General features: G+C 38.5%; 1 protein-coding gene and 1 long non-coding RNA gene across 16 annotated transcripts in view; one reads left to right on the top strand and one right to left on the bottom strand.

Moving 5' to 3' along the window:
• CTNND2 (catenin delta 2) overlaps positions 1-19,629 on the top strand; it is a 631,505-nt gene that overhangs the window by 211,516 nt on the left and 400,360 nt on the right. Inside the window, exon 1 of one of the 14 annotated variants that reach the window (XM_027643872.1) lies at positions 4,734-4,892. The exons of 12 other annotated variants lie outside the window; for them this stretch is intronic. The gene's annotated coding sequence lies outside the window, so the exon portion shown is untranslated. Of the gene's footprint in view, positions 1-4,733; positions 5,071-19,629 lie in introns of those variants that run through there. One more of the 14 variants, XM_027643871.1, reaches the window with a different exon arrangement.
• On the bottom strand, positions 7,838-19,006 carry LOC113947375. Of its 2 annotated transcripts, XR_003527695.1 has the most exons (3): positions 18,820-19,006; positions 12,052-12,159; positions 7,838-8,040 (listed from the first exon to the last, which is right to left on the bottom strand). It is a non-coding gene; the product is annotated as an uncharacterized LOC113947375 (long non-coding RNA). The 2 variants fall into 2 exon arrangements; XR_003527694.1 differs by lacking the exons at positions 7,838-8,040; positions 12,052-12,159 and adding an exon at positions 17,039-17,256.

Below are 19,629 nucleotides of genomic sequence, written 5' to 3'. Positions count from 1 at the left end.
TCCCAGAAATCATGGAAGTGCCCAACCCTTCTCAAATTGTTTTGCTTTCTACTGTCTGACTTAAAAGTGGCTCATGCTCTGCAGAGTTCTTGCTGAGCATAAGAAAACTCTCTGGAATACTTACAAAGCTACTACAAAGTAGTAGGAAATGTCTTGATGGCTCTTTTAACAAAGTTGGTTAGCAAATCTTCTTGTGTTTAGACATGTTCTTTCTTATGGTTACTGAAATGGTTATTCCTACAAACACTGAAACATCTTAAAGACTCTGTGTCATGTAATATTACTTTAAAATAATTTTGCTATTCATTAGTGTCACACAACATAAAGAGCAAAATTTGGTGGAAATAAGTACTATGTACAACTCTCTATTCAGACCCCAAGAAAGGCATTTATTATGCAAGAATAAAATTCTCTATTTGTACAATTTGCCTGAGCTGAGTATGTCATGGAAGAGAAATTGTAGGGAACTGCAGAGCCACTATGCTCAGTATTCACACAAAATCCTTACTTATTCTTAGATTGGTCATCCACAGAAGGTTATCAAATCAAGAGAGAAACATAAGTGAAACAGTAAGAGATCATGACAGGCCTGAGTGTCTGGAAAATATCTGAGGTTTTGCAGTACTTGCAGGGCTATTTCATGGTAACTTCAGTGTCACAGACCAGAAAACATTAACAGGGAAAGAGGAAAGACTCTGGAGTAATCTTTGTGTGCATATGCATAGATTGTCAGGCAGAAGAACATCTAAATGTCACCTAGAAAGGGTTTAGGAGGAAAAAAAACCTTACTGCAACCCTATAGAAACCACTACCAGATGAATCCAGTACACATCTGTATGACTTTAAATGAAATAATTTTATTTCTACTTTGTAGGGCAGTTTATCCTGTGCATGAGTCCTGTTGGCTCACTAGACATATTAAGGATAACACAATCTAGCCCTTAACTCTGCCCTTATTACAACTACCTTGAAATGTTTACAGATTGATGTCTTCTGAAAACATAGATATAAGTATTTATGTTTTTCATTCAAATTACAGAGAATCCACCTGGTCACTACACTCTTGGTATTTGAAGATGTTTTAAATGATTCTTGAAGAACCAACATGAAAAGGATAGGAATGTGCATTTTTGTAGATTAAAGTTTACGTTAGCATAAAACCACTGAAATATGGTTCAAAGATAACAATTCATGTGCTGCATGAGCAAAAGAAAAATCATGCACCTGATCTCCTTTCTCAGCATTCCAACGTAAAGGCAGTTTTCCTTTTATTCCAGTATTACAGGAATATATTATAGGGTTTCTTTCTTCTTCTCCCTGTCCAAACTCTCAAAGTTTGCATGGCTTCAGCGTACAATGAGCCAAACCTCAACAGGAGTTGATGAGTTTCAAGTGTGTAGGAATTTCTGTGATTCAGAAAAAGTATGTATTCTACTGACAATAGCAGTATATGGGTTTGAAAAGGAAGTAGTTTTCTTTCATCAATCAGTTTTATGAAGCAGGATCCCTTTATATAAAGATAGCAATCTGTACAAATGTCAAATGGTTAAACAACCCTTTCATGAGTACGTGGCAATCCATTCTAATACCAATCATTGATTTTGGCAATGAGAGTGAAATCCCTTTGAATTGTATTGATAGGCCTGGGTGTTGTGCGCTGCTGTAATAGATGCAATGACTTTTTCTTATTTTTTCAATGGAGCTTTCCTGAGATGGTGATGCATATTAGCACATTGAAATGAAACAGGATGGCCCACAATATTTTAATGAAAAAGAACATGCTCAGGCTGCTGTGTAATTTACCTGTTTGAGATATTCTTGCATGTGATGTAATTTTTTTTTTATTAAATTGCCATTTATTTGTGACCTTTAATGTATCACAAACAGTCATCTTTCTACATCCTAAGCATCACTGGAGAACAATAATAAACTGTTGTATTGCTCTCCTTAAATGACACCTAACGCTGATAGAGTTACAAGGAAACTGGTAAGTTTGCCACTCAGGAGCTAAAATAAAGAACTTGTCCATTGCTCCCAACAACATTTTACCTCCTTGAAATTTTAGAAATACAAGGGGCTTTTCCCCTTTCAAAATTTCTGGCAGAAGTAGCCAACTGTGTCCTTTATTATTATTATTGTTGTTGTTATTACTACTTTTATTTTATTGGCCACAGCAGGTGTTTAAAAGAAGTTTCTAATGCTAAACCTCTGAACCTGCTTCAGTACTATCTGTTTCTTCCCTCTCTTCCCTTTTGGGAGGAAGCTGAGGGCAACCCCTATACCTATGTCTGCCCCAAGGAGTGTGTATAAACCTGGGAAAGATTGGTAGGAGCCAAGTTAGCAATTTTTTAAATTCCTTGAGATCCTGAAATGCCACTTTTCCTTCCTCAGTGGATGTACTGTGTCCTATCAAATCAAGCAAAGTGACCTCAGCTTCATTGTGACATTTTGAGAGAAGACTACTGAAATGTGCACTGCAATTTCATGACTCCAATCAGTAGAGATAAATATTAATGATAGGGTATGTTAAGTATGTGTCATTGTAGTTCAGAGAAGGGGATGGCTCTTTGTAAATAGAAAGGGGCTGTTTCTTTAAGATCTGGATTGAATATGGAGTTTTAAAGAAAAGGCTAAAATGCAAACCTCTCGTCCAGTCCTGCAGCCTTTTACCTAAACACTGGCAGCAAACAACGTAGGCTGTATGCTACGATATTTTTACAAATTAAAATGGGTATAATAATTGCATTTTGTTTCATTAAAAACCTTGGGAAGGGCTCATTTTAGGGTCTAAAGTGATAGTTTTTTCACATGAAGTATTTGAATATGAAGATTAATATTTACATGAAATGGAAGGCTATGTTGCCTGACAAGATCTTTGTATACAAAATAACGGAACAATTGTTTTACATCATTGTTCAGATCACACAGGTGTTGACTAACAGAAATGCATGGAATGAATAAGGCCGTTTAGCAAGAAATTCTCAGGAGCAAGTTAAGTCTTTTTGACTTCTGCAGAATAACTGAATAATTTGCACCATGCTAAAGAATGATAGTAATCTTTTATGGGCATAATTACAACTATGGAGGTCTTGCATGGGGTCGTGGGAATTTGTCATGAACATTGGTTGAGCTTCATTTCCACCTTTGGTCTCTTGACCCTTGACCTTAGAGCTCTTAGACTTCAGGGTGCACATGAAGTCTTGCTTCATTCAGCAGCAGGAATCCTGTACATAAAGTTATTTTCTTGCAATGTCCTTTGGAGCCTTGGAGTTGTCCCTGCTGGAGGCGGGGCCAAGCACTTATCCCTTAGCTTGGAACCTTGACACTTACTGCTATATGCACTTCTAAAAATTCAAGTGTAAGTAAGTTTTATTTTCTAGATGACTGTGTAGTTGAAAGTTTGATAGCTTCAGGTCATACAGCAAAGAAGCAGCTTAAAAGAAAAATTAAAAAACCCCTACGTCCCCAAATACAATGTATTGTATTCTAAGAGACTGATGAGCTAAAGAATGTGGGGTTTAATTATTTCAGTGTGAAGTTATGCTATGCTGAGATTCATAAAATCATAGAATATCCTGGGTTGGAAAGGGCCCACAAGGACGTCAAGTCCAACTCTTGGCCCTGCACAGGATCACCCCAAGAATCACAGCATGTGCCTGAGAGTGTTGTTCAAATACTTCTTGAACTCTGTCAGGCTTGGTGCTGTGACCACTTCCCTGGGGAGCTGTTTCAGTGCCCAACCACCCTCTGGCTGAAGAACCTTTCTCTAAACCTAAACCCTAAACCTTCCATAAAACAGCTTCATGCCATTACCTTGGGTCCTGTCATTGGTCACCAGAGAGAAGAGATCAGTGCCTGCCCCAACACTTCCTCTCACAAGAAGTTGTAGACTGTGACAAGGTCTTCCCTTAGTCTCCTCTTCTCCAGGCTGAACAGACCAAGTGACTTCAGCTACTCCTCATATAGCTTCCCCTCAAAGCCCTTCACCATCTTTATTGCCCTCCCTTGGACACTCTTTAACAGCTTAATATCTTTCTTATATTGTGGTGCCCTAAATTGCACACAGTTATTCAAGGTGAAGCCACACCAGTGCAAAGCAGAGCAGGACAATCCCCTCCCTGGACCGGCTGGCGATGCTTTACCTGATGACCCCCCCGGACACAGTTGGCCCTCCTGGCTGCCAGGGCAGTGCTGACTCATGTTGAACTTGCCATCGACCAGGTCTCCCAGGTCCCTTTCCATGGCACTGCTTTCCAGCATCTCATTTACCACTGTGTATGAACATCCGGGGCAGCCCCATCCCAGGTGCAGAATCCGGCACTTTCCCTTGTTAAACTTCATACAATTGGTGATTGCCCAGCCCTCTAATTTGTTCAATTAGTAGCTTATCGACTTCTCCTCTCAATTAAAAAACGTAAATGGATATACATATGCGTGGTGATTGATCTACACTCTCGGAAAAAAAAAAAATTGCTGAAAACATGTGGCTGTCCCAGAAGCAGGGCCGGGAGCTGCAGCCTCTGCCCGGCCCCCAGTCGCCGAGGGCTGTTTCCACGATACCCTGTCGCGATCGCTGGCGAGGGGGGTCGACGTGGGCGGGTCCGGCGGTGACGAGGCGCTGCCTGAAGGAAGGAGGGCGCGGGGGGCTCGGCCGGCGTTGCCATGGAGCCCTTTGTGCCCGGCGGAGCCACCTCCCTCGGCCCGCCCGCCCCACTGCCCCGCCGGGCCGGCGGCAGCTGCTGCTGCCCGGGCCGGGCCGCCCTCCATCTCCATCCCGCGGAACAGCGCTCGGCAGTCGCGGCTGGGTTTTGTTGTCGCCGCCGCCGCTGCTCCTGTTGTGGTCCACCCGCTCGTTCAGGCCGCCGACTGATTTCTCTTTCAAGTTCCTCTTTGTAAGTGGTGAAAGGAGAGAGGAAAGAAAGAAAAAAAAAAAAGAAAAATAATAATAAAAAAAAGAGCTGCTTGAGCTGCCGCTCCGGAGAGGACGGAAACTCGGCCCGACGGTGAGGAGACTTTCCAGGGCGCAGCTGAAGTGATTCAAGAGATTAATTTACAAGTGGGCGACAAAAGGTAAAGCGTTAAAGATGGATCGCTTGTTTGAGGTGAAATGCTAGGCTTCGCGGAAAGTTTTGTAACTTGTTTTAAAAAGTCACTTGCGAATGGCTTAGGGATGTTTTTGGACTTCAAAATGGTTTAAATCTGATTACCCAGTAGCAATAGGTAGCATAATTGGCTACATTTAGAGTTCTCGTTAAAGGCCAGAAAGTAGGTGTTCCTCTTTAGTGTCTTGTTTCTTCAAAATGCCTCATGTCCTTATTCAGCAACACTTGATTTGGCCGCGATTATTTCTTGTTTCAACCCGTCTGCAGCAAAGATTTAAGGAAATCATAGTTCCACAGAGATAAAATATTTCAACAGGCTAATCTTTCTTGTGCAAAAATGTATTTCTGTAGGTGCATGCTTCTGAGCTTACAGACCCGTTGCTTTGTACTTTCATCCTAGAAAATGTTCTCGGTAAATACTACATACTCAACTTGTAGTGGTAGCTCTTTTTTCAGATTATAGTCTTAGATAGGTGAGAAGGGGATTTGCATCCTTTCTAATAATATTTAACCTTCAAAGACTTTGCTCAGCTTTTCAGGTAGATTTTTAGATGGCTCAGCTAATTTGAAATTCATTACAGATAGTAAAAATAATGCATGGTTATGACCTGTTTCATCTGGTGCTGCCCAAGACCCAGGGAAATGTGACTGACTGTTCAAGGGATTAAATAAATAAATTTCACGTGGAAGTCAGTTGTGTGGAAAATGTCCCAAAAGCCTTTTCTAACATGCATGTGTATACTTGTTAAGGTAACAGTTTATTTACTAGTTTGATCTTTTGGCTGAATTAAATAAAATATATAAAATGTAAAAACAAACCATGCCCCCTGTATCTAGTACTTCCTACCCACAAAAAGTTTTTCGAACAGGTTGTTTTTATGCATTATTCCTGACTCAAGAAAGACACTGGAGGAATGTGCTATTGTGGAGTAATGCTGTTGACTATGTGACTGCATTTGGAAGAGTAAAGGAATAAGCATGTACCCTCCCAAAGTCCATAATGAATGATTTTGATGGAATTTTTTTCTGACGTAGTTAGTTTTTATCAGTTAAAGTAGGAAATAAAAGATTTTCTAGATCAAACTGTTTTAACTGCTTAATGCTAAGCTAGATGCTGGGGCTTTTTGTGTTTTGTTTTTGCGTGGTTGTTTTATAATCTAGAATATTGGTTGTTGAAAAAATCTTTCTTCATGTGTTCCAACTTTTAATAGACCAATACAACTACTGTAATTACTTCAAGATCAAATTTTATTTCAGAAAAATTTAGTAAAACTAATTCACTGTTTGACTAGTGGTCAGTGGTTTAAATGCTGTGTGCGATTGATCCAAGCTTGTTCATACTTGATTCAGTTAGCTGCCACTAACTAGTTTGTGCCACTAGACTGATTTTAGTAAGACAGTTTTACTTGTTATGTGGTAATGAGTTGACTGTGGTGTCTTAAAGCATGCTTGTTACTGTGAATTCTTTCAGTAGCTTTTTAATTGCAGACAGTTTAATTTTAGTGGCTTCTGAAGTTGTGTCCAGAAACTTGTTACCTTCCTCCTCTCCTCTCTGAGATGTTCTCCATACAGACCCCAGTTGGTCTTGGCTTTGGGAAGAACATTAAAGTGACTCAGAAACCTTCATGAAGTGCTTGTGAAGCCTGTGGTGTCAGAGCAGTAGCTGAAGTTGTTTCAGCAGTTAATTCCAGTCTCCTTTTCTAAACTCCTCCGAGCCAGGTGTAGAAATAAAAATTCAGTGAAGTCTCTAATAGAGTGTGCTCTCAGTGGAACCTCCTGCGGTTGATAAATATTTCAAGAAGCTGAAAGTTAGTGATACATTTTAAATGCACTGCTAAGCTGAGATATTTCATGGTCCTTTGCATACACATTTGCATTATTCATTTGTGCTGTGCAGATAGATAATGGGCCAAATCTATCTTTGGTATTACTCCACTGATTTCTGAGTAACTGAGCTAATTCAACCATATGTGTACATCTTACGTTTTGAAGTTCAAGGCAAAGTTGGAATTACTTCAGTGATTTTATTATACAGGTAAGAGTTGTTTATATAGCAACTAGTAATGTTCAGTAGATTAGGCATTTCTTCGTTAAAGTAGTTGTAAGCAGAAGGTATAATTAATTTTTTCTTCTTTTTCTGAAAAAAACCCACCACTTTTAGTCTTCTAGTTGCTGAATCCTAACGTCAGTGACAGTGAGATGTGATAAACCAGCTTTCTGTCATTGCTAAAAATTCATCCTAATAACCTACTAAAGTAGAAGTTCCTGACACATTTTTTGTAGAATGATACTTACTTCAAGTAGATGCTCTCTCTTCACATTTTAAGTAGCCTTCCATACATGAGTCCATGATACTAAGGTGGTGCATTTGTGTATGTGCATGTGTGCAAATACGTATGCATACAAGCTGTACATATATCTCTCTTTTGAATAGTTAGGGACTTGCTTTAACGTACAGTGAGAGGAAAGGGTAACAGAAAATGGAAAACCTTGATCTAACAGCATGCACTAGATTTAAAATGCTTACACTGGACAGGTCATTCAGATGACAGAGTATGTAATACATTTGATAGAAGCTACTATTGCTACATTTAAATCTGTATATGGAAGAGGTTATTACTTGAGGGGGAGGCTTATTTATTTATTTATTTTAGGAGATAATGATGTTGTAGAAATTTTAATGACAAATTAAAAATTAATTTTTGAGATACAGATAGATACTTTCAGAAGACCCTTAACACGGGATTCATCCTATTATGAATAGTTTCTGCCAGAGATCACGGCCTTTGTATGGCATTCTCAGAATGCTCATTCCAGTAATTTCCTTTTGAAAAGCTAACATGAAAATTAAAGCAGGAACTTTGTCCTCCCAGCTGTGAACACATGCAACACATCTCTGTCAGTCTTGAGTGTTACAAAAATGTGCAGTTTCAAGGATCTGGAAGAAAAAGCATTTGGAAACACAACTGCATGTCAGTCGAAGTAAGGCTCTACTTAAAACGCTCTGTGTCTAACATTTTCTAATGACAGTGTTCATGGCCAAGTTATTCAGCAAAAGTCCTTGATTTTATCACAGTTCAGTGGAGCAAATAGAACCTGGGAGTCAATAAGAAAAACACCTATACATTTAAGATGCCAGGGTATTATCACAGTTACATGTAATTCCTGTTAAGACTAGTTCTAAAAGTTTTATTCTCAGTGGAATGAGACGCGTTGGAGCCAAATAACTTTCACAGCTTTAGAAGTTGTGAGGGAAGCAAAAAGTTGGGACACAACTCCCTTCTATGCTAGGAAAGGCTGGAAAAGTCTATTGAGACTGCAATAAACGTTTATTGACAGTTACTTCTAAAACTATAGGCAGAAAAATACCATCCTTTTGAACTGTTGAGCAATTACATTAAATCATTTGGTGATCAGGAAGCGGTCAGATGTCATCACGTTTTTTTTTTTCTTGTTCTGGCTTGAAATTTCCTGGTAGTGATGAACACTGGTAATTTTTTGTTTTTTAGGAAACCTTGAGTTGTCTAAATAATATTACCGCTGAGCAGGTGTGTGTACCATATGTTAAGATATTTTGATTGTATAATACAGAAATAATAGTGATTATTGCCATCCTCTTAACATTGTACAAGTGTTGTATAAGGATATCTACATCTGGAATGGTACCAAACAGTCAGTTTGGAAACTGAGGGCAGAAGATGCCTTTACTTTCTAGTACAGCCTCTTGTTCTGGTATATGCCCAGAACTATTTTAACTGGAACATATACACATTCCTTGTTGGATTTGCATGAACAGTGACTCAAAGATGATGTTGGCTGCCATGGTAGGAAAAGGGCAGGTTGCTTGTCTAGCCTACTGGATGGCCCAGCAGACTGTATAATAAGTAACAGCATCTCTGTTACAACCTTAGTTGTGCAGTTCCTTATTTCTATTTTGTGAAGCCACTGCACAGTTGGAATGGGTAGTAAATCCAAAGTCTAATATGGTTGAGTTAGACTCTGCTGCTTGACTTTTCACTCCTTTGGTTCTTTTTTTTGTCTGTGAACTTATTGGTAACTTTATTTCAAAAGTAACAGGCAGTTGTATTTTGATTCCTTGCTTGAGCTGACTCAATCCAGTACTGAGTTTGCTTTTCTGTGTTTCCAACTCTTTCAGCTTTTTTAAGTGACAGAGCTTATGAATGTGCAAAAGGGACATGTCAAAACCTGATACAAGTTCTCTTGCATAGAGGATTAAGATTACTCCAACATCGATACTCTCAGAGGGGTGCTGTTGACTAAAATGTAGACAACAACATAAAAGTTGTGATATTACACACTTGTAGTTTTTTTCCTGTTAATTTAATGGCTTATCTTTAGAAGGGCCAGTATTTTATCACTGGGCCTGGTCTAGCATGAAGCTTCTAATCATGCTTTTATCTTTTAGACTGTTGAAACTGTTAGTTCTCACAAGCTGGCCTTTAAGCTGTAGAAAAGTCACCTGTTGCTAGACACTAACTTAGAAAACCTAAAAAATTCTTCTCCTTCAAGACATGGTTAATTGTCAATAAATAAATACAAATAATTAAAATAGAAAGATCTGATAACAGAGATTTTAAACAAACAAACACCTCCATACCACAAGAAACAGTTTTGCAATTTTTTAAAATTTTTTTTCCCCAAGGCTACATGTCTGTCTTACCCTGATTTCAGGTTAGATTTCTTTTGGCTCTACAGCTCTCTCAATTGTCTTTTTATGTGATAAACATTGAATAGCCAGATTTCAAATTGAGAGTCAAACATAGAAATGGCCCCATGTCAGCTTTTGATGAGGAGTGGTTTTTCATCTTTGTGCTTCGTCTGTGCTCCTTTTCTCCCTCATTCTGTGCAGTGGCCCAGTTGTTTTTCATTGTCTGTCTTTCTTCATCATTCAAAGCCATTACCTGTGCACAGCCCTAAACTGCTGGGCTATGACTCTTTTCCCACCTAACTGATACTCACACGGGTATAGTCCTTCAAAAAAGCTACTGTCAGCCCAGTCCCTGCTATTAGACAAGGAATGGTCCTCAGTTCTCATGTGAAATTCAGTACCATTAGGGAGGGAAGTTTGTGGCTGCTGAGTCAGAGGAAGTATTTTTAGTGATTTGTCTCTAATATTTTCTTCTTTTTTTTTTTCTAATGAAATCGATGGTATTCAGTAAAAGCCGGAAGAAGCTCTCAGATGGTTTAAAATGAGGTATCAGGATCTGCTGAAATTTGTGGACCTTGGCTGATTTAGCAGGCAGTAAGTCTGTGGTGGGTTGCTTTATGGTATCCTTGAAGCTGTGGAAGAGACTTGCCTGAGCTGGTAGAATTCATAGGTTTTGGTGTGCTTTTGCTGAAACTGTTACATTACTGCTTTAAGTAACTTCAGATATAGTAAACTACACCACATAGTGGCATATCCTGTGAAGGAGGTGAAACATCACTAGATCTATCTACATAAATTGTATTTGAAATCATTCACTCAGAAGGATGCGATTAAAAGGGGGGGGGAATCATATATAAACTGCAAAAGCCTTTGAACTTTGCTAAATAATTTTACAGCATCCTCATCATATGTATTCCCTTCTAAACAGTCATAAGGAAAACATGGAAAGACATGTGCTTGACATTCATAAAGCTTCATACACTGAAATATTTTTGTTTTAATTTTTACCAAGCACAAATGCCTAAAAAGTCATTCCCAGTGAGTGATATTCTTGTACTAGGATCTGATTAATAACTTACATTCCCTAATCTGTTAATTAAACAAACATATAGAAAAGAATTTATAGCAGTTTTATTTTAATATAATTGTTCTCATACAAGATTAATACTACATAAGAGTATTGAGTAACCCCTGTATTAATCATGTTTCTTTCCTTATAATTTTTTTATGCTTCACTTCCCTTTAAGCCTACATGCTCTGATCCAGCAGTGATTTGTAATTTTCATCAGAAATAATAGAGCTTCTGTAATAGAAACTGTGTATTCACTACCAAAATATTAACTGTATTGAAACTGTAGTTACAGAGGTGGGAAATTTTCCTTCAGCAATAACATAAAGGAGTGTATAGATTTCCTATTAATTTTTGCCATAGGAGTTAGGCTTTATATATGTCTTGCATCCATTTTTAGAGGAGGTCAGGATGTATCTCTGGTCTCCCATTACTGCTATCCTGATGTGCTGGCAATGCATGGTTTGGTTTGGTTTGGTTTGGTTTTGTGGGGAGTTTTTTGTTTTGTTTTCTTGGGTTTTTTTACAACTTTCTTGAATTTTGTTTCATAGACGAAATAACTACTATTTTGTTAGCTTTTGAACTCTAATTTTGCAATTACTCTAGGTACCCTAGGTACTTTGTTTCTAATAAATCTTTACCACAAAAAAAATTAACTATTTTTTAACAGTACCTGTAAGTGGATTTTCAAGTGCCATTGCCCCTCTTAAATAAGCTTCTGCTTAAATAAGCCTTGTTTAAAAGGCCATGTATATATACATCGAGTGCAGAATTACATAAACAATAATATTAAAATTAGCCATGTCAAAATTAGCTCTGTATTTAAATAGGAACTTTATCTAGATTATGCATCTCTATACTCTTCCAGGGCTCCTTACACAGGTTGATTCTCTTTGGAAAGTGACATTTCACACAACATAATGCCTAACAAACTGTGAAAATAACAGTACCTTTGACAATCTGTGTTATTTTCACTGTGTTTAGTAGTAGTTTAAAGTATGTTTTTTAATTAGTATTATCATAATGAACTTGTGCTGCACATCAGAAATAAGTTGTTTCTTATATCATAGGAGATGTCTGGCTTATATTTTAAATTTTGGTACACTGAGAACTTGCTCTAAATCAGACACATTTTCATTGATTCAATTGAGGTAGTCGTCCAGAACTTGGCAGCTGTAGATCCATCACATGTTGAATGAGACCCAAAATACCTCTGCAATATGTCTGTATGCATCTCAGTCATGGGTTCCACTGGAATGGAGTGGGGAAAGTTCATCTTTTTCCTGTGGACTGTGGCAGTACACTCTTTGCAGGATTACCTGAAAACGTTCCTTAAAAGTTACAGGATTTCCTTTCATGGATAAGCTCTTGTGATAACACCTTCCTGAAACATGTATCTTTAGACTCTTTAGTTTATCATAACAGGATTTTTTTCTAAAATTTTGTCAGTTTATTCACGTGTCAGTGATAACTTGCCCACAGACACAATAGCATTGCTTCAGAGCACATGTGAATTGTGCTTTTGAAAATTGTGTTTGTTTGCAGAAAATGTTACCTGAACTGATATGAAAACACCAATAGTCTACTAAGTATATGAATTTATATTTATATCCTTTCCATCCAGACAGACACAGGGCATCTCAGCCTTGCGAACATACTTGGTGATGTTTGAGGAAAAATAGGGGGAATAACTTTGACTGTGGCTCCTTCGTCATTCATGTTCCTAGCTGTGCACTCATGAAGACAAAGTGGTAGCGTTTTGTAGGATAAGATGCTTACTGTTTTAAGTAGTAGCAAATTTCTACACACTTTGGACTTTAAGCCGTTGCTCCCATATGCAACCAAGTAAGTTACAAAGCCACCACCCATCACTTGCAAGTGCTCACAAGTGGAGGAGGACAGCAGTTAGTTTACAGTGCAACTTGAGGCCATTTCTCTTACTACCCAAATGTTCAGGTACCAGGTTAGTAAGTTTGCAGCATGAGACCTAAAAGATCTTGACATCCCTGACTTGAGTTTGCACTTCTGTGGTTTTCTAGAAAACAAAATCCAGAAGCAACTTGGCAAATTTGGTTAGTCTGTGATGCTGCTGGTGTTTCTGGGAGCCAGGTGAGATTCCCTCACAGGCTAGATACTTGGAGTCCTGACTGGCTCCCTCCAGCATACCATGTATAAGTCAGTAAAAGTGTATTAAGGGTACCAGAGGGCATCCTGAAGAGCATGCTGTATGAATTTTTGTATTTGTTCTCAAACAGTTTGGGTATATGCACTGTTAGATGTAAGAGGACTCGTTAGCTCCTAAACGGGAATGCATTCACAAATAGCACCTGCATCCACCTGAGTAAGGCTTTATTTTGTCTGTATAAGCATGAAGATTAAAGTGGGGTTTACAAGTTTTTTCCAAACAAAATGTGATTTAGTTGATTATTTTAAAATTTCAGATATTATTGAATCCTACTATTAGCTAGTGGCCTACTGTCAATCATTGTTTTGCATACTGAAAATCTATGACATTATTTCACTGTCAGTATGTCTGTGCCCTGTTTCCTTCTGTGTGTTCAGAAGTCACAGGGCTACTGCATGGCTTCAACTCAGAAAGTCCGACAGCAATAATCTTAACTGTTTCCTATTCTTATTTATAGTGCTTTAGTGTCTATATTATAATGCCTTAAAATGGAAATGATCTTGGATAAATGTAAAGGCAAGGTGTTCAGACACTATTCTCTGGAATTAAATTCCTTCTGTTAGTAAGTCATGCAATAGGGATGGCTGTGGCATGGCTGCAGGATAGAGCAGACAAAGAAACTGCTTGGTTAGCTGTGACCTTCAGATAGACTCTGAATATCTATTTGGACAAACTCTAAAAGGCTTTATGGTTAAAGCTGTTATCGTACCAGGGCCTCCTGGCCCTATCTTTACATTTTTAAGACAGGAAAGAGACAGAACCTAAACTTTAGTTAATACTGGCTCTTGAAAAACAGCTATCCATAAAAACAGTGGAATTCCTATTCAGTACGTTCTCCAAGCTCTTACACAATCTACTTATACAGTAGATTTTCCTTCCTTTAAACTTTTATTTTTAATGTTCGTGGAATGCTTTAAAAGAAAAATTAGCCATTTGATTATCTGTGGGGAGAAATCAGACTTAGATTTGAGACAGCCAGTATTGGGACTTTGCATTTTCTGATTGACTTTTCTGAATGACAGAGTAGGTTTATTAAAAAAAAAAAATACATTCTTCCATCTAAAAATCAATATATCTTGGAAGGGAATTTGGAGAAAATTAAATACAAACATTGTAAAGGGATTGATCTCCAGTGTTTCTTGGGATGGGAGCCCAGTCATTACTGTTTGGCAGTACTTATTGCTTCAGGACACCTTTTTGTCATGACGTAATATTTTTTTATATATATATAATGGAAATAATGTTCATTGACCTCATGCTGATCTTACTTGAGTTCTTGAAACACACAGCAATAAAGCACAATATAACTGTGAAAAAAATTAAATTTTCTTTAATTAGTTTGAAAAGTGATTTTTAAAGAAAATCAGTTTAAAAAAAAAATCAGTGTGGCTCAATTTGCCAAAACATGATCAGGATTCATGAACAGCTTGTTGGCTGAGCTCAACAGCAGTAGAAACTGTAGTCGATCAGTTCTACCCTCTTCAGCAGGTGTAACACCAGTTGATGGCAATTGCAATACATGGTTTCAGGGGAAATGTGGATAATGTGTCCAGATGATAGTAACATCAACAAAGTATAGAAAAACACATGGGCAGATGGTTGGCTTATTCTGTCTACGTGGTTACAGGTACTTAAATTCACTGTAATGGAGTTTATCTACTGTCATGTTGTGGGTTTCTCTCTTACAGAGAAGGATTTTATGGCAGCTGCTAATCTTGCAAAACAGTTCACCTGTTGCAGTCTTTTTGCAGTCTTAGCTGCAGGGTTTTTTTCTTTTCTTTTTTCTTTTCTTTTTTTAATCTTTCTTTCCAAAAGTATTGAAGTGTTAGGTTTGGCTGCAGTGGGATGTATGGCTTTATGGCTTTGACATACAGCAAGGTATTTTTGCGGTGAGTCTGGATACTTCAGACCTTCACAGACAGAAAGAAGATAAATTACACACTTCTCAAATTTCACCCCTAGAAAAAAAAGACCCTCTAGGTTTATCTAATTGAATAATTCTTACTTTTTGGTTTTTGTTTTCTATTGTGCCAGAAGTTTATTTAATCCTGAAATTGCTGAAATAGAACATCGACTACACTTGATATATGGAATATTAAAATATATCAATAAGTATTAAAAATATTTAGTCAGATTGTTAAATTATGAGTCATTGTTCTTTGAATCCATTTATGTATAAGTGAAAATGGTGGTGTATCCAGCTGTCCTGTAATCAGGACAGCCTGTTGTCATGAGCAGAGCATTCTATGTCTATTATCTGCTCCAGTCTCTTTGCATTCCCACTGCTAGAACTCCTTAAAATTCTAGATCATCACAGCTTGCAAATTTAAATTCAGTGCTTTGTAAGATTAATTCAAAAATGTATCAAACTATAATTTTGAAGCTGATGTGAGCATTTAAAGAAAAGGGGGTTTATCTGCTGTTCATTTAATGCAGCATGAAATTAAAATCTGAATCAAACAATAAAAATTTAGTAAATACGATCCAGCATTTATTATGAGGCCTCGTTATTCCATATACATAGTAATATTTTCAAAGCATAATTTTGTCTTCTTCCTAAGCTGCTCAAAATGTTTCCCCCTGTTTTTCAACAAGGCATTTTGTGTTGATGTTTGTAATTAGATCATTTGCATACAGTCATCATTAGAAAGTTTCCATTTTCAGTTGTTACAATGCCATGGTGTCTGAATTATCCAAAGCTTTCTCATTTAGAAATATTTGAAATTATAATTTAGGTCACATAGTTCTTGAGCTAACCATTAATTTTAGAGTTATTTTTCACATGACTACTTCTCAAGCTTAAGCTTGTTTCACTGTAAGTAATTTTGTAGTCTCCATTTTAGTGAGGTTCTAAGTATAGAATATTTTTGTAGGGAAAACATGGTTACAAGTTATTTACGTGAAGTCCTGTACCCAGATCCACGTGTACTCAGTGTCTATGGGGATACCTGTCATCCTGTCTTCCTGAAAAAGTGATAGGTAAGCATGGTACCAAACATACCCATAGCAGTGGTGTTCATAAAATTTGCTAACAGGTACAAAACCTCTGTCACTGGATTGAGAGATATGCTCTGTAAATTTAGGAAAGTAAAATTCTACCAAAAAAAAAAAATCAACTTTAACATATCTGCAGGAGGTTATGGTCCCCTCTACCCAGTCTTGACAATAATCAAGTTGTCAAACTTCATAAAACAATTAGGGTTGGCTGTAGAGACTGTACCTTATGCAAGTACTGAAACTAAAAGGGCTTCCTGAGCCTCTCTTGTGTCAAACACAAGGTGGAAGAACGAAAGGTAGGAACTGTTTGCAGTGTGTTCACGAAGCTGCTTAAAGGGAAAGGAACTGATTTATAAGGGTTAAATTTTCAAAATCCTTCTCTCTAAGTGGTATTACGCTGTTGGAGGGGTTTGCTCTTCCAAAAAAAAGATGTGAAAAGTGGTTGGAGACACTTTATATTCTGATGATGCTGTCAGAGACATCCCAAACATTGTTGCAAGGTCTCTGCCCACTTTTCATGAATTTATTCAAGGGAAGCAATGCTGTATTTCTTTCCCTCTGTCTCTCTCTTTCTGACTTTGCTCTGCAATGGACATGAGCCAGAGAAATGTCTGTCTTGGTCAATGAAGTCTCTTGTTTGAGGAAATGAAATAGAGTGACTACAGTGAGTACATGCCATTAAATTATTTCTTTCATTCTAATTCCACTGACTTTGCCTTTGGAAAGGATGTACACTTTGCCAGCCTGTAATAAGAAAAATCAGTCTTTACCAAATCAAAATCAAGCTTTAGGAATGGGAAAGTAACACAATAATAAGAAAGCTTCAGTGGAGGTGAAATCTGGCTTAAAATTCTGACTTTTGTACACTAAATATGTACTCTTTCTTTTTAAGTCAAAGAGGAAATTGCTCTATAAATTTCCGGCACTTACTAAATAATCAGTTTGATGTCATATTTTGACTATCACATGATTGGATAATGTAAAATACACAAGGAATAGACAACAGAACAGGCCCAGAAAATTAAGTAGCTTTTCTTCTATTCTTACAGTTTAGCATTACAAATGTTTCTGGTACTTGTGTATTCCAGTCTGCTTAGACTCTCCTTGAAAGGATCTGAATCAAAGGAGCCAGGCTTATTCAGCAAAGAAACTTTGCAGGACTATATCCAGTGTAACTTCTCAGGTAGAGTAGAGAACATTAGTGTTTTGCATGGGATAGGCTATTATCGAAAATCTGCAAACAGAAAGGGATGAACTTTGCAAGATAAGACAAGATGGACCATCTATGATCAATTAAAAAAATAAAATAATATTCTCCCATATAACTTTTGAAATAATTGAACATCCTATCCATTCCTAGCCCTCAGGCTCACAAGGAAGAAGGTACACCTCTCACAATAGACAGAATGACGAAACTAGAAAATCTCTCTTTTACTGCAGAGGCATTCTGGGGGGAGAGTAATTTTAATGGCACAGAAAGTTACCTAGTACTGTGTGCATGAGAACTGTCTGGTCAAATTATTCTGCTTCTGGGTGATGCGTTTGCCTCAGTAACCTTGATAATGATAGTTTCAGACAGGAGTATGCCCCTTAACTCCATGCACCAGTACATGCTGGGAGCCACCCAGCTGGCAAGCAGCTTTGCCAAAAAGGCCCTATGAAGGCCTAGTGGACACCAGGTTGAACATGAGCCAGAAATGTGCCCTCATGGCAAAGAAGGAAAGCAGTGTCATTGGCTGCCTTAGGAGGAGTGTTGCCAGCAGGTCAAAGTAGGTGATCATTCAACTCTACTCAGCACCTGTACTCACATCTAGAGCACTGGGTCCAGTTCTGGGCTTCTTAGATCAAGACAGATATGGACTTATTGGAGGGTATGCAGCAAAGGGCCGCTAAGATGATGAAGGGACCAGAGCATCTGTCCTATGAGGAAAGGCTGAGACTGTTCAGCTTGGAGAAAAGAGGGCTCTGGGTGGAACTCATCAATATGTGCAAACACCTGAATGGAGGGTGTAAAGAGGGAGTCAGATTCTTTTCAGAGGTGCCTGGGGTCAGGACCAGAGGCAATGGACACAAACTGAAACACAGGAAGTGCTATATGAACATCAGGAAATGCACTGTTAATGTGAGAGTGACCGAACAGTGGCACAGGTTACCCAGAGAGGTTGTAGAGTCTTCTTCCTTAGAGATTTTCAAAAGCTGCCTGGATATTATGGCCCTGGACAACTGGCTCAGGGTGTCCCTGCATAAGTTGGACAAGGTGACCTCCAGAGGCCCCTGCCAACCTCCACCCTTCTGTGATCCTGTAAAGATGCCTGCCATGCATGGTTAGGGCCTATATCTAGTGCTGATGCATTGCATCCTGGTTTGTGAGCAGGTTGGGGATTGGAAGCAGACAGAGTAATTTTGCATCTTGGTTACATTGTACAGTCATAGATTGCAATTCCAGATTATGTCAGGCTAGTGAAGATCCTTCAGAAGTGTCAGATCGTGTGTCATTTCTGTCTTTGAGATATTTGGCTATGCAAATCATATGACTTTGACAAAATAATCCCAACACATACAGAGTTCTGATATGCTGAAAAATACAGTTAAAACTTTGGTACCACGGGTTTGGTCTTTCTGATTTGTGAAGTAGTAACGAGGTTCCCTTGTGCTACTTCAGTTCATGACAAGTACACACCTCTACTTCCTCTTACTGGAGAAGAGCCAGAATCTGCTATACAGTCACAGGCAATGTGCTCTTGGAGGGGAGGAGAGCCAAGCATTTGCCGGCCATCACAGATCTTCTTGCACTTACCAGCACAGCTGGGCACTTTATCCACTGTATCACATGGGCTTGAACCACAGCTTCTGTCAGACACAAAGGGAGGTTTCTACACTGCAGGGTGCTGCCTGTACCCTCAGGTGCTCCCAGGCTTTATGGTCAGTGTCTTGTCCAGGGAGGTGAGAGGGAGCTTTGCTGGAGGGCTGATTCTCATTGCATCCTTCCCTGACCAGTTTGGAATGGTTTTCCTGGTGCTGCCATGGAAACGGTGCCTGGAGTCACAGAAGAGCAAATGTGTGTAGCATTCAGCTGCTGCCAGGTGTGGGGAGGAGAGAGCCCTCATTTTACCCAGTCCAAGTTCCCACTGCGGGAAGAGATGTCAGATTTAAGATGGGGGGCGGGGGGACGTATAGCTATGGCTCTAAACCACAGCTCAGAAACCATGGCTGAAAATGAATTTTAATCCTCTCTCTGCCATTAAATTCACTTAAAACACTAGGTTTAAAATTCAGCATGCGTGGCTTGTTTTTATTTACTTTGCCTTTTCTTTTCTATACTGTGACATCATGAACCATCTTTTTTTCTGAAAAGGGAGCTGCAACTCCTACCTGCTTGTTCTGCATTTGGGATTAGTGGGCTTTAGTGATGCGGATTGTATGAGACAGGTCTTGGACAAAACCATCTGGGTTATCAACACTGCTAGAAGGTGCCTGTGTTCATCCCACAGGGATAGGTACAATTTTGATTGCTGTGTTTTGCTGTAGTAAAAACTTGAATTTCAGATGACTTTCTTAGTACTGTCAATAAAATATCCTGATTGAAGTAATGCAACAAATTGACTCA

This window comes from Corapipo altera, unplaced genomic scaffold (assembly GCF_003945725.1).
Source record: "Corapipo altera isolate COAL_440 unplaced genomic scaffold, ASM394572v1 24b, whole genome shotgun sequence".
Taxonomy (NCBI): Eukaryota; Metazoa; Chordata; class Aves; order Passeriformes; family Pipridae; genus Corapipo; species Corapipo altera.
The sequence above is the reverse complement of the archived record's forward strand: the minus strand, read 5'-3'. Positions and strand labels throughout refer to the sequence as shown.